The sequence below is a fragment of the Elephas maximus genome, chromosome 12 (assembly GCF_024166365.1).
Source record: "Elephas maximus indicus isolate mEleMax1 chromosome 12, mEleMax1 primary haplotype, whole genome shotgun sequence".
NCBI lineage: Eukaryota > Metazoa > Chordata > Mammalia > Proboscidea > Elephantidae > Elephas > Elephas maximus.
In genome coordinates, this window is record NC_064830.1 from 89,454,276 (window position 1) to 89,470,798 (window position 16,523).

Here is a 16,523-nt window from a genome sequence, read left to right on the forward strand (position 1 = left end):
AGCAATTGAGATGTTTCAACTAATGTATGTAGCACTGGAAGCGCTCACTCGTCTATGCCAAGAAATTTGGAAGACGGCTACCTGTCCAACTGATTGGAAGAGATCCATATTTATGCCTAGTCCCAAGAAAGGTGATCCAACAGAATGGGGAAATTATCAAACAATATCATTAATATCACATACAACCAAAATTTTGCTGAAGATCATTCAAAAGTGGCTGTAGCAGTATATTAACAGGGAACTGCCAGAAATTCAAGCCAGGTTTAGAGGAGAACATGGAACCAAGGATGTCATTGCTGTTGTCAGATGGATCCTGGCTGAAAACAGAGAATACCAGAAAGATGTTTACATGTGTTTTATTGACTATGCAAAGGCACTCAACTATGTGGATCATAACAAATTATGGATAACATTGCAGAGACTGGGAATTCCAGAACACTTAATTGTGCTCACAAGGAATCCGTACATGGATCAAGAGGCAGTCATTTGAACAGAAAAAGGGGATACTGCATGATTTAAAGTCAAGAAAGGTGTGCGTCAGGGTTATATCCTTTCACCATAACTATTCAATCTGTATGCTGAGGAAATAATCCGAGAAGCTGGACTATACGAAGAATAATGGGGCACCAGGATTGAAGGAGGACTCATTAACAACCCACATTATGCAGATGACACAACCTTGCTTGCTGAAAGTGAAGAGGACTTGAAGCACTTACTGATGAAGGTCAAAGACCACAGCCTGCAGTACGGATTACATCTCAACTTAAAGAAAACAAAAATCCTCACAAATGAACCAATAAACAACATCATGATAAACAGAGAAAAGATTGAGGTTGTCAAGGATTTCATTTAATTGGAGCCACAATCAACACCCATGGAAGCAGCAGTCAAGAAATCAGAAGACACATTGCACTGGGCAAATCTGCTGAAAAGACCTCTTTGAAGTGTTGAAAAGCAAAGATGTCACCTTGAAGATTAAGCTGAACCTGATCCCAGCCATGGTGTTGTCAATCGCCTCATATGCATGCGAAAACTGGACAGTGAATAAGGAAGACTGGAGAAGAATTGACACCTTTGAATTGTGGTGCTGGCGGAGAATATTGACTGCCAAAGAACGAACAAATCTGTCGTGGAAGAAATGCAGCCAGAATGATCCTTAAAAGCAAGGATGGCATACTCTTCAGACAGGGATCAGACTGGACAATGGGATAGAAAAAGATGCTGCTGAAGAATGAGTTTTTGGATGAAGTAGACACTTGAGACTATGTTGGTTGGCATCTCCTATTTGGAGGGGAGATGAGAGGGAAGAGGGGGTTAGAAGCTGGCGGAATGGACACAAAAAGAGAGTGCAGGGAAGGAGCGGACTGTCTCATTAGGGGGAGAGCAATTAGGTGTACGTAGCAAAGTGTATATACATTTTTGTATGAAAGACTGACTTGTTTTGTAAACTTTCACGTAAGGCACAATAAAAATTAAAAAAAAAAAAAATTCCTTCAGTAATCTCCCATCACCAAGAGCACATAGGCCAGATCCTTTAATATGGCATACGGTGCCTTATGTAAACTGATACCTGTTACCTCCTCTCCACCCTTGGCAGCCACACACCACTTCCCCATCATATTGTATGCCTCATACGAACTGAAGCACTAGCAATTTCCAGAACATGACAACCTCTTTTGCCTTCTGGGTTTTGCTTTCTTCTTGGAACACCCATTTCCTCCTGTCTCTCTCTTGTCCTACCACCCACCCATCTAACTGTTACACTTGCCTCCAGCCTCAGCTTCTTTGAGCAGCTTTCCCTGATCACTACTAATTTTAGCCCATTACCATAGCCTACTGAAAAAATTCCCTCTTCTCACTGAATTTTAATAGACTATCATACAACCTCCCTCACTAAATGGTGAGGATATAGTCAGTATGTCCTTTGTGTCTGACCACCATTGTAACTCCAGTGCCTCATACAGTCTCTGATACACAACAGGGGCTCAATAAATATTTGAATAAATAAATGAATTAAAAACAAAAAAAAAGCAAGGATGGCAAGGCTACGTCTCACATACTTTGGACATGTTATCAGGAGGGTCAGTCCCTGGAGAAGGACAGCATGCTTGGTAAAGTGGAGGGTCAGTGAAAAAGAAGGAGACCCTCAGCTAGATGGATTGACATAGTGGCTGCAACAATTGGCTCGAGCATAGCAACGACTGTGAGCATGGCACAGGACTGGACAATGTTTCCTTCTGTTGTGCATAGGGTCGCTATGAACTGGAACTGACTCAATGGTCCCAAAAACAACAACATCTACTTTACCAAGCTTGATGTCCTTATCCAGGGACCGATTCCTCCTTATAACGTGTCCAAAGTATGTGAGACGTAGTCTCGCCACCCTTGCTTCTAAGGAGCATTGTGGTCTTACTTCTTCTAGGACAGATTTGTATGCTCTTTTGGCAGTCCATAGTGTATTCGATATTCTTCGCCAACACCACAATTTAAAGACATCATTTCTTCTTTGGTCTTCCTTATTTATTGTCCAGCTTTTGCACACATATGAGGCAATTGGAAACACCATCGCTTGGATCAGGCGCACCTTAGTCTTCAAGGTGGTCCTGTCTAATCTTTGTGTGAAGGGTCAACCTCAGAAGTGACTTCATCACTGAGCTAAAAGGGTGTCCAGGAGTCATACTCTTGGGGTTTCTCCAGTTTCTGTCAGGCCAGTAAGTCTGGTCTTTTTGGGTGTGTGTGTGTGTGTGTGTGTGTGCGTGTGTGTGTGTGAGTTAGAATTTTGTTCTACATTTTTCTCTAGCTCTGTCTGGGACCGTCTATTGTGATCCCTGTCAGAGCAGTTGGTGGTGGTAACTGGGCACCATCTAGTTGTGCTGGACTCAGTCTGGTGGAGTCAGTGGTAGTGGTAGTTGTGGTCCATTAGTCCTTTGGACTAATCTTTCCCTTGTGTCTTTGGTTTTCTTCATTCTCCCTTGCTCCAGACGGGGTGAGATCAGTCAAGTATCTTAGATGACCCCAGACTATGAGCAGTTATTCTATATGAATATAGGGAAACCATTGTGATTCCAGAAAAAGCAAATGGCTCAAAGAAGCTGGGTACAATGAGGCTTATAAAGAGAAGAGGAGGGAGAAATGTAGAAGATCAACCATTGGCTGATCTTAATGTGATTGGCTTAACCTTGCCTTCCCCCATTGACTGAGGTCAACTGCCATCAAGTTACTTCCGGCCTGGCTGGTAATAATCTGGCCCTCCACCCCCTGCAAGGATCACTGGTGGTGCAGTTGTTAAAGCACTTGGCTGCTAACTGATGGTGGTTCCAACCCACCAGCCGCTCCCTGGGAGAAGATGTGGCAATCTACTTCCATAAATATTTACAGCCTTGGAAACCCTACAGGGTCGCTATGACTCAATGCCATTGGATTTATTTTTTTTTGACCCAGCTGCAGCCATGAGGCTTTTTGAGATTTAAATTAGGAGGCAAAGGTTTGACAACTATCCCTTTCTAGCAGGATAAGACAAGTTCACATTGCTGTAGAGCAGTTTCTGGCAGGCTTTGGCAGTTTGGGTCAGGTTTTTTATGGTTATTATTTGGTTTCGTAGATAAGAAAAACCTTAAAATCAAAGTGAGATGTCTGCTATTAATTTTCCTTTCTGACACTAGGAATAAATTTAACCAAGGATGTGAAAGACTTGTACACTGAACACGATAAAACATTGTTGAAAGACATTAAAAACACCTTGTTCAGGGGCCTGAGGGAGGGGGATGGAGGTTATTGCTCAAAGGGTACTGAGTTTCAGATTGGGGGGATAAAACTCAAGTGTGCCAGTCACTGTCCTAGGTGACTGAGGTTTTTTAAGTGTATAATACAACTGAAGATAAGTTTTATTATGCCTAGTACTATCAGGATACATAGGAAGAATATTACTATCTCTTGCAGTAGTGATCTAGCCCAGGTATTTATTCTGATGGTAACCAACCAAATAAATCTGGTGTTTGTATGGGTGTTACAGTGTGTAACCAAGTAGCTTGCTGTCTAATTCTATGTGTATCCTGTTCTGCATCTCTTGTGTTATTTATCCAAATGCAACAAGAGGTATTTGCTACAGCACAGACTACACTTTCTTGGGCTAATAAAAAACTAAGGTTGTTTTGTTATCTCATGTCACCTTTACTAATGAGGTCAGAGATTAGTGTTATGTTTTTATCTCATTAGCAACTTCACCTGTTATTTGTCCCATGATGATAGATAAAGTTCTTAAAGTTTTTTTTTCTTTTCTGAGGTTTGAGGTTCAAAAGGACACCCAAAGGCTATGGCCTGTGTGCGTTAGCCTAACCTCCATGAAAGCCAGAAATCTGGATTCCAGGAGAATTACAATTCTTTTATCATTCTTTCTTTTGGATCATAATCTTGTTATAAAATCTTTGATCAAAAATGCTCAATAAATGGTAATTGGGCACCATCTGGTTTTTAAGATACCAGGCACCATACAGCCAACTAGCAGGTAGAATATAAACACTAAAAATAATATTAGGCCAGTTGTCCAAAATAACCTGTGAAACCATGACCCTAAGGTCTTTGAACCAAGGAAAGAAATCTTATGAGGCGTTTGTTTATACACAAGCAGCATCCGTAATGGATTTTCATATGTCTCGGCAGCTACTACATTTTGCAAAACCTCAGATTGAGTATTAGTATAAACACAGCAAAAATATGTCTATTAAGGCACAAACTGTTCCTCAAGAGAATGAATAGGAAATCTAATGTTGTTCTATTTTGTGGAATCATAGCTCAAACTTTAGACACTTACCTGGTTATGATAGTTATAACTTTGCTAAGTTTACCAACAAGAACTTCTAATTTAAGAGTTTCAATATCTAAACCTATTAGTTAGATAGTTTAGGAGAAAGGAAAATGGTTTCTTATATCCAGAAAGTAGGACCTTAAGACATCAGCAATGTTCCCATGTTAAATCCATAGTTCTTTTTTTGTTTACTCAGTCTTATGGAGTTAATTTCTGTTCGATGTGATCCTGGGTCAGTCACAGTCTGTGAACCCATCAGCTTCTGCATAGGAGTTCTGGAAATTTTGTTCAGTCTAGTTGCAGCCCTTTTCACAAGTTCAATGTAGTCCATTTTTTTGATCAAAAGTTTTCAGCAAATCAGCAAAGTAAAAACTTATCTGTGGATGACAAAACTTAATATGGCCATCATTAATTTATATAAATAATACTCTTATAGTGAAAGACCTGATAGAAATTGATTACAAGCATAACATAAATGCCAAATAAAATCAATTAAAAAAAACTTTAGATAAAAAAATTTCTAAATATAACCATGAACCATATTTTAAGGAGTTTCAGTTACAATACATAATGATATTGATACATAATACCATATAGTCAGAATATACTAAGATTACCAAATCTCTAAATACCTGAATAGTAATTAAAAAAAAATTCATAGGTAAGTGTGAATTCCCAATCAAACCATTGGCTTTGATAAAGTTGGAAACAAGTTAGCAATTAAGAAATAATAATATTATCATATAATATGTGTTTGCTATATAATATTAGGCAAAAACACAAGAGGAAATACTAACATATAAAATTTTAATCCAAAGACAATCAGGCATTTCTCTTGATTTTGACAACACATTTCATGTAATTTATTAAATAAAACTTTTTAGCACTTTTTCCTTATAGAAATTTTTCTTGTGGCTTTCCATGAAGTTTCAAAGTTGTTAGGAGTTTATTATATGTCACTGAGAAATAATATTTAAGTTATCTAACCAAAAATCTTAACGATAAAAACCTTAGATTTTTTAAATTTTCCTAAAGCCATATGGCTTGATTTTCAACTCAAGATTCTTAGTCTAATGAGAGACCGAACATTTGTCTTTGAGGCAGGTAACACAAAGAAAAAATTAACCCTTTAACTCAGAAACCAAATAAAATTTTGTTATTTTAACAGCAAGACACCCAATTCTTTGTTTTATATTTTATTTAGTGTTAAAACTCCTAAAAATCTCATAAATTAAACCATTAAACTTTAGTCAGACAGATAAAACTTTTGACCATATCAAATGTATTTCTTTTTAATAAACCTCTTAAACATTGTCTTTGTTGCTTACCCCTTATAGTACATTCTTTTAAAATGGCAAAGATGAACACACTCATTAGCAGACTTACATATATGTGTACATATATATATACACACATATCCTTTCTCTTGTGACATAAAACAAAACTATATAAGCTTAAATTATGACAAATATCTATTAACTCAATTTAACATCAATAAAAAACAAACAAAAAAAATCAATAAGTTACCTAAATGCTGCAGCTGTTTTTGAATGATCTTCAGCAAAATTTTGCTTGTGTATGATATTAACGATATTGTTCTATAATTTCCACATTCGGTTGGATCACCTTTCTTGGGGATAGGCATAAATATGGATCTCTTCCAGTCAGTTGGCCAGGAAGCTGTCTTCCATATTTCTTGGCATAGACAAGTGAACACCTCCAGCACTGCATCTGCTTGTTGAAACATCTCAATTGATATTCCGTCAATTCCTGGAGCCTTGTTTTTCACCAATGCCTTCAGAGCAGCTTGGACTTCTTCCTTCAGTACCATTGGTTCCCGATCATATGCCACCTCTTGAAATGGTTGAATATCGACTAATTCTTTTTGGTATAATGACTCCATGTGTTCCTTCCATCTTCTTTTGATGCTTCCTGCATCGTTTAATATTTTCCCCATGGAATCCTTCACTATTGCAACTCCAGGCTTGAATTTTTTCTTCAGTTCTTTCAGCTTGAGAAATGTCAAGTGTGTTCTTCCCTTTTGGTTTTCCATCTCCAGCTCTGTGCACATGTCATTGTAATACTTTACTTTGTCTTCTCGAGAGGCCCTTTAAAATCTTCTGTTCAGTTCTTTTACTTCATCAATTCTTCCTTTTGCTTTAGCTGCTCAAAGCTCAAGAGCAAGTTTCAGAGTCTCCTCTGACATCCATCTTGGTCTTTTCTTTCTTTTCTGCCTTTTCAGTGACCTCTTGCTTTCTTCATGGATGATGTCCTTGATGTCACTCCACAACTCATCTGGTCTTTTGTCACTAGTGTTCAAAGCGTCAAATCTATTCTTCAGATGGTCTCTAAAATCAGGTGAGATATACTCAAGGTCATATTTTGGCTGTCATGGACTTCCTCTGATTTTCTTCAGTTTCAGCTTGAACTTGCATATGAGCAATTGATGGTCTGTTCCACAGTTGGCCCCTGGCCTTGTTCTGACTGATGATATTGAGCTTTTCCATTGTCTCTTTCCACAGATGTAGTCAGTTTGATTTCTGTGTGTTCCATCTGGCGAGGTCCATGTGTATAGTCGCCGTTTATATTGGTGAAAGAAGGTATTTGCAATGAAGAAGTCGTTGGTCTTGCAAAATTCTATCGTTCAATCTCTGGCATTGTTTCTATCACCAAGGCCATATTTTCCAACTACTACTGATCCTTCTTCTTTGTTTCCAACTTTTGCATTCCAATCTCCAGTAATTATCAATGTATCTTGACTGCATGTTCAATCAATTTCAGACTGTAGCAGCTGATAAAATTCAAAAACGGCTGCAGCAGTATATCAACAGGGAACTGCCAGAAATTCAGGCTGGTTTCAGAAGAGGACATGGAACCAGGGATATCATTGCTGATGTCAGACGGATCTTGGCAGGAAGCAGAGAATACCGGAACGATGTTTACCTGTGTTTTATTGACTATGCAAAGGCATTTGACTGTGTGGATCATAACAAACTATGGATAACACTGCGAAGAATGGGAATTCCAGAACACTTGATTGTGCTCATGAGGAACCTTTACATGGATCAAGAGACAGTTGTTCAGACAGAACAAGGGGATACTGATTGGTTTAAAGTCAGGAAAGGTGTGCGTCAGGGTTGTATTCTATCACCATACCTATTCAATCTGTATGCCGAGCAAATAATCCTAGAAGCTGGACTATATGAAGAAGAACGGGGCATCAGGATTGGAGGAAGACTCATTAACAACCTGCGTTATGCAGATGAAACAACCTTGCTTGCTGAAAGTGAAGAGGGCTTGAAGCACTTACTAATGAAGATCAAAGACCACAGCCTTCAGTGTGGATTACACCTAAAAGAAAACAAAAATCCTCACAACTGGACCAATGAGCAACATCATGATAAACAGAGAAAAGACTGAAGTTGTCAAGGATTTCATTTTACTTGGATCCACAATCAACAGCCATAGAGGCAGCAGCCAAGAAATCAAAAGACGCATTGCATTGGGCAAATCTGCTGCAAAGGACCTCTTCAAAGTGTTGAAGAACAAAGATGTCATCCTGAAGACTAAGGTGTGCCTGACTCAAACCATGGTATTTTCAATCACATCATATGCATGTGAAAGCTGGACAACGAATAAGGAAGACCGAAGAAGAGTTGACGCCTTTGAATTGTGGTGTTGGCGAAGAATATTGAATATACCATGGACTGCCAGAAGAACAAACAAATCTGTTTTGGAAGAAGTGCGGCCAGAATGCTCCTTAGAGGCAAAGATGGGGAGATTGGGTCTTACATACTTTGGACATGCTGTCAGGAGGGATGAGTCCCTGGAGAAGGACATCATGCTTGGCAAAGTACAGGGTCAGCGGAAAAAAGGAAGACCCTCAACAAGGTGGATTGACACAGTGGCTGCAACAACGAGCTCAAGCATAACAATGATTGTAAGGATGGCGCAGGACCGGGCAATGTTTCATTCTGTTGTGCATAGGGTCGCTATGAGTCAGAGCTGACTCCATGGCACCTAATTACAACAACAATGTACCATAAAACGTAACTGTTGTTGAAAGTCTGTTTAAACCTTCTAAGTATGAGACTGTTTTGACTACCATGGCGGTATAATAAATTCTAAAATCAGGTAATATGAGGCCTTCCACTTTGTTCTTCTTCAGTTATGTTTTACTTATCTGGGACCTCTTCGCTTTTTGATTTGTTTCTCCACCTCATTAAAAAATGCCGTTGGAATTTGGATCAGGATTGCATTGTTTCTGTAGATCACCTTGGGTAGAATTGACATTTTCACAATGTTGAGTCTTGAGCAAGGTGTATTTTTCCACTTATGCAGTTCTCTTGGTTTCTTGCAGTAGTGTCTTGTAGTTTTCCTTGTATTGGTCTTTTACATCTCTGGTTAGATTTATTCCAAAGTATTTTATCTTCTTGGGGACTATTGTAAATGGTATTGATTTTTGTATGTTTATCTTGTACCCTGTTATTTTGCTGAAATCTTCTATTAGTTCCAGTAATTTTCTTGTGGATTCTTTGGGGTTTTCTGTCTATTAGGTCATATCATCTGTGAATAGGGGTACTTTGACTTCTTTCTTACCAATTTGGATGCCCTTAATTTCTTTTTCTTGCCTTATTGTGCTGGCTAGGACCTCCAGCACAATGTTGAATAAGAGTGGTGATAAAGGGCATCCTTTCATTGGTACGTTTGAGTCCATTTTGTGACTAATTTCGTTGAGGGTTTACCTTGTATTTTGCTGGCCCTCAACTTTACCAATCATGATGTCCTATTCTAGTGATTGGTCTTTCATGATGACATGTCCAAAGTAAGTGAGCCAAAGTCTTGTCATTCTTGCTTCTAAGAAATATTCTGATTGTATTTCTTCTAAGACTGATTTGTTCATTCTTCTGGCAATCCAGGGTATATGCAATATCCTTTTGCAAATAACACAATTTGAAGGCATTAATTCTGCTTTCTTTTTTCACTATCCAGCTTTCGCATGCATATGAGGTGATTGAAAAGACCCTGATTTGGGTCAGGTGCACCTTAGTCATCAAAGTGACATCTTTGCTTTTTAAAAATTTAAAGAGATCTTTCACAGTAGATTTGCCCAATGCAAATAAGTTGTTTCATTTCTTCACTGCTGCTTCCATGGACATTGGTTGTTGATCCAAGTAGAATGAAGTCTTTAATAACTTCAATTTCTTCATTTATCATGAAGTTGTTTATCAATATACTTGTGAGAATTCTCATTTTCTCCACTTTCAGGTGTGATCCATTCTGAAGGCTGTAGTCTTTGTTCTTCATCAGTAAGTGCTTCAAGTCATCTTCATTTTCAGCAAGCAAGGTTGTGTTATCTGCGTATCAGAGGCTGTTAATGAGTTTTCCTCCAATCCTAATGCCATTCTTCTTCATATAGTTTGGTTTCTTGAATTATTTGTTAAGCATACAGATTGAATAAGTAAGGTGAGAGGAAACAGCACTGCCTTGGCTATAGTACTAATCTAGGTGTTGCTATGAAGGTATTTTGTAAATGTGATTAACATTTACAATCAATTGACTTTAAATAAAGGAGATTATCCTGAATAATCTGAGTGGGCTTCATCCAATCAGTCAAAAGGCCTTGAAAGCATAACCGAGATTTCCCTGAGGACTGCAGCATCACCTCTTGCCCAGGAGTTTCCAGACTGCTGGCCTGCCTTACAAATTTAGGACTTATTTAGCCAGCCCTCAGAAGTGCATAAGTCAATTCCTTGCAAGCAATATGGAGACAAACAAATGATTTTCTGTTGATTATATTTCTCTGGTAGAGCCCTGATTGATGCAGCAGGTAACTTTACTTCTCATTTAACTGAATGCAGTGCAATGGGTTTCTCTTATATATGGCTTTTCTGGCCCTGAGTTTGTAATTCTGCTGAAAGTGATTAGGTTGGGCTACAGTCTGCCCTGTGATTGGTCTATTTTATTCACCTTGCAGGAATTGGTTGCTTTACTAGTTGGAAAGGTGGTGTGTAAAATCACCCAATAAGATTGAGCAACCTGTGGTCCACTGAGGGGATTGGTCAGTTCTTGGTCCTGTTGGGGTGGCCACACCATGGGATTGACAAGATATTTGCTTATGTAGACAGCCATCATCACAGAGGTTTTTAGAGAAGGGGAGGAGGAAATATCAAGAACAAGAAGAGACTTAAGTGGAAGTTTGGACCCGGAGTTCCTGTGAGGGAAACTCTTAAAGCAGCTGTAGTCAAGAGTCAAGGGTTGTAATACTGAAGATGGTGAGAGGCCTGGAAGGGGCCCAGTGGCAGAGCCAGTGGTTGAAAGGGCCTGGCACTGCATGTCTGAGATTGCCTGCACTGGATGGCTTGAATTACACAGCTGAGATGGCCTTCATGGCTACACAGGCAACTACACTAGCTATGAGCTGGGCCAGTTAGCAGAGGTGAGGCTTACAGTAGAGAGGCAGACAGTGGAGAGCTGGAGGCAGAGAGTCCACGAGCTCGGCCAGTTAGCAGTGGAGAGGCCTGAAGGCGGCTATAGAAAGCAGCTGAAAGAGTTGTCCTGGTTGGAGGCTATCCTGTACTGAAGAAGGAAGGGATGTGCTCCCCACTTTGGGGGGAGTAATCCTGACCTTGCCTGTGTGCTTCCTGATCCTGATCCCAAGTTGTAGCCTGTTACTTCCCTAATAAACCACATAACTGTGAGTGTGAGTATGGTCTGTGAGTTCTGTGCGGCCATTGTAACTAATTCTTGAACCCAACAAGAAGTAGAGAGTGCCGTGGGGGGGAAGCTGGTGTCAGAAATGGTGAAAAATTGGAGAGTGGGAGTATGTTTGACCTCCACTTCACAGAAACCAACTTTGTGCTGATCCCGATTCTTATCCCTCAGGAATTTAGGTGAGTCATTATGCCACGTTACACTGAACAGGTAAAGGTTAGATATTAATTCTCTTAAGTTATACTTCCCATACCCACCACTCCCCATACGAGCTAACCTATACCTTCACTCATCTTTATTTTTGTCCCTCCTTTCTTAAAGATTCCCTCCTCCAGCACCTGCATAAAACATCCTCCCTAATATCTTCTGAGGCCTTGTTCCATCAAGTATCTTCTCTTTCTGAATCTTCAGCTTCTTCCTCTACTCGAGCAACATCCTCTTCATCATATAAACATGCTCATGTCTTTCCTGTCCAAGAGGGGAGAAAAAAAGAAAATAACAAAACAAAACACAACAAAAACCTTCCTTCTCCTCATAACTATGACTTACCAGCTTATTTTCTAGCTTTCCAGAGCCAAACTTTTGAAATATTCAGTTCTGGATGCCTGTATTTCCTTACCTCCCGTTCTTTTCTTAACCTCCAATTCATTTCTTGGCCTGGCTTCAGCTTCCTCCAATCCACTGAAACTTTCTTTGTCACAATAGTTAATGATTTTATGATTGCCAAAGCCAGAGGAGACAGAAGTGTGTTCTTTTCTTGGTTTCTCAGTGGTATTAACCACTCCTTGAAATTTCTCTCTTGTCTTCAAGAACATCATTCTTCCCCTGCCATATATTTATCTATTGGAAGAAGGGAGGGGAGAAGGTTGGGGTGGTGGCCAAGAGGACTTTAGCTTTATCTTTTTTTTTAAAAAAAAAAAAGCATTACTGTTCATTCCCTTTACCTTTCAGTCCATTCTCTACTTCTTTAGCTGATTCCTCTTCTTTGGATCAGTCATCAAATGGTGGTATTACCCAATCCTCTGACTTCAGCCTTCTCATTTTGTATATCTGTAGTTTTCCTGGGTAACTTCTGCCACATCCATCATTTGAGCTTTACCAATGTGCTGATGACTTCTGAATCTGCAGCTCTATATTAAATCTGTATACTAAACTTTAGACACAAATATCCCTCTGCCTAATGTTGGAGCTTAACCAAGACGTACCACAGATACATCAAAACTTGACTGGTCGAAAAGCTAATTAGTTTTTTCTTTTGTATTCCCCATCTCAGAAAATGATATCCTTTTCTTCCAAGTTGCCCAAGAGACTGACATGGAGGTACTCCTAGACTCTCCCTCCCTCCCTCACCTCATGCATTCAGTTATCAAGTCATTCTGAGTCTACTCACCACAATCTCTCAAAAATTTCCCTCCTCTCTTTATTACTGACTGTGTTCAAACGCTCATCCTCCCTAGACTAGGCTTAGTCTCTTAACTAGTTTCTTATCTCAACCTGCTTCACTTCTAGTCCATTCTCCCCACTTACACCACAAAAAATGATGCTTTCATATAAATCTTATCAATCCCCAGGTAGAAATTTTGATTCATTGGCTCCCCATAAGATAAGGTTTAAATTGTTTAGCATGACATTCATGACATCTTTCTATGGGGTTTCATCTCTTTTGACTAACTGTACTTTGTATTTAAGCTGTACTGAACCACTTGTAGTTTTCATAGCTTCCTATTTCTACATAAGATGGACTCTAGTACTGCTCCCCTACACACGTACACACACATGCACACACACACACACCTTCCTTCACCAATGAAGGGGGAAACAAACTTTGCGAGGCTGAACATGGTTACCCTCATGCTTTCTGTTAGTTCACTGCAGTTTCTATTAGTTCACTGTGTTTTCCAAGCCTCTGTTATGTGACCTTGCTGAGGCAGTCTTATGTAACCCTCTGGCATGGAGCCGCCTTTGTCCTTGACCACCACAAAATCTCTGCCCCCCTACTGCTGCGTGCAGAGAATTTCTTTGGTCCTGCAGCTGCCAGGGACCACTTGGCCTCAGTACGTAAGTCTCCCCTATAAAGGCTCCTTTACTGCCACACTGGAGTTACCCACCTCTTTCTTTGATCTCTCGGCACTCTCCAATTTTGGAGGCAAATTTCAAGGTACTGGTCCACGCCTGAACAACCAAATCTTAACCTGACACACCCAGGGAAAGTTGGTTATTTGCCCTCTTCTGGGCTCTCATAGCATCCTGTGAAAAAGACTTTTGTTATAGCCCCAATGAAACCCTTTATTTAGAAGAGAATAACCATGTCTTTAGTCTTTCTATTCCTAGCACAGAATGTTTGATAAATGTGTGATTAGCTCAGTGCAGCAATTTTTAAACTTTTATTTATTTTTTATTGTGCTTTAAGTGAAAGTTTACAAATCAAGTCAGTCTCTCATACAAAAAGTTATACACACCTTGCTATGTACTCCTAGTTGCTCTCCCCCAATGAGACAGCATACTCCTCCTCTCTACCCTGTATTCTCCATGTCCTTTCATCCAACTCCTGTTCCCCTCTCCCTTCTCATCTAACCTCCAGACAGGAGTTGCCCACATAGTCGCATATGTCTACTTCAGCCAAGAAGCTCACTCCTCACCAGTATCATTTTCTGTCTTATAGTCCAGTCTGATCCCTGTCTGAAGAGTTGGCTCTGGGAATGGTTCCAGTCTTTGGCTAACAAAGGGTTCGGGGACCATGACCTCTGGGGTCCCTCTAGTCTCAGTCATATCATTAAGTCTGGTCTTTTTACAAGAATTTGAGACCTGCATCCCATTGTTCTCCTACTCCATCAGGGATTCTCTGTTGTGTTCCCTGTCAGGGAAGTCATCAGTTGTAGCTGGGCACCACCTAGTTCTTCTGGTCTCAGGCTGATGTGGTCCCTGGTTTATGTGGTCCTTTCTGCCTCTTGGGCTCATCTTTACCTTATGTCTTTGGTGTTTTTCATTTTCCTTTGCTCCAGGTGGGTTGAGACCAATTGATGCATCTTAGACGGCTGCTTGCTAGCGTTTAAGACTCCAGATGCCACTCACCAAAGTGAGATGCAGAACATTTTCTTAATACATTTTGTTATGCCAATTGACCTAGATGTCCCTTGAAAACATGGTCCCCAAATGCTGGCCCTGCTACTTTGGCCTTCAAAGCATTTGGTTGTATTCAGGAAACTTCTTTGCTTTTGGTTTAGTCCAGTTGTGCTGACCTCTCCTGTATTGTGTGTTGTCTTTCCCGTCACCTAAAATAGTTCTTGTCTACTATCTAATTAGTGAAAACCACTCTTCCTCCCTCCCTCCCCACCCTCGTAACCATCAAAGAATATTTTCTTCTGTGTAAATTTTTTTTTAAGTAAGAGAAACTTTTCTTCAAATAAAATCTTCTGTAAAAGCTTAGTATGTAGAATAGACAAGAACCAGGAATCTTACCACTTCCTTCTGTCACGGCAGCCTCTTAGGTGCTGGTGCCTTCACTGGGCACAGTGTGAAAATCACTCGTTTAGAAACATCCTGAAGTTGACCAGATATCTGATCTTCATAACTGATAGATTCAGTCGTAAAAAGGAATGAAGTACTGATACATGTTACAATGCGGATAGCTGTTGAAAACAAATGCTAAGTGAAAGAAGCTAGACAAAAATGCCACATGTTCTATGATTCCACGTACATGAAATGTCCATAACAGGCAAATCTATAAAGACAGAAAGTAGATAAGTGGTTATCAGGGGCTTGGGGCAGAAGAAGATAGAGAATGACTGCTTCATGGGTATGGGGTTTCTTTTTGAGGTGATGAAAGCGTTCTGGATTAGACAGTGGTAATGGTTGCATAATCCTGTGAATATGCTAAAAACCATTGAATTGTATATTTTAAAAGAATGAATTTAATGGTATAAGAATTACACCTCAAAATAAAAATTACAATGACATAATATTCCATTCTACAGAACTGATTGCTTGAGAGAGATTAAGGAATTACTATAAAAACGGGCTAGTCGTGAGTTTTTTTTCTATAATGCCAGTATTTCTTTATAAAGTTACATGCATGTAACTGTTCTTTGTCTAACTGGGAAGAATGTGACTCTGACATTCCCTGTAACATGAATAAACCTTCTGGGAGCAATGAGTAACTCTTCCCTGCCAAAAAAGAAAAGAAAAGAAAAGAAAAAAAACCTATCAGAAGTTTTTAGGGCTGGGAACTAGAGTCCTAAGAATTATTTTAAAGAACCTTTATATCCTGGCCAAATCTACTCAGTCACCGGAACTCTAACAATTGCCTTATGCTAATATTCTTCAACTTGTGAGAGAAATCTCCCCTCTCAGAATTTCCTATTTTGAGGCTGATGTTGGCAGAATATAGGGCTGTTGAGGGGGTGGTAGCCTCCTAAGGAAAGAATTCCAGTTCTAAGAGAGCTAAGCAAGGACACCAGGGCTTACAGGTAAAGGTGGGGAGGAACTGGGCTGGGGAAACAGGGCAGAGTCCTTAGACATAAAAAAAAATAAACTTAGGTTAAATTTTAGGAGTCAGGTAGGTTCTGGGAAAGAATAAAGGGTAATAGCCCAGGCTACCCACATACAGCGAGTAGATTAACGTCAGAAGAGTGAGGTGACAGCCTTTTGGCAGAGAAGTGCTTTCTCAGTGGGAGGACAAGCAGGGAGGAGAGCTTGAGAGTGGAACATCTGGGATTTTGGTAATAAGCTACAACTAGGCCTTGCCCTCAGCCTCAGAACTCCAGTTTAGGTAAACATTCTCTAGAACTATCCTTGAAAAAAGAGTTGGCGCAAGCCAGAATCTTATCTCCTCTTGAGAAAATATAAAAGCCCAGGATTCTTACATAGCACCTCTCTCTCTCATCCTCCCACTCTTCCCCAGATTTATGTCCAACAGACAGCCAGAGAAGAGATTCACATATCCATACCCAGAGTCAAAGGCGGATCCCAGCTGCAGACACCCACATACACACTAGCTTTAGCCATG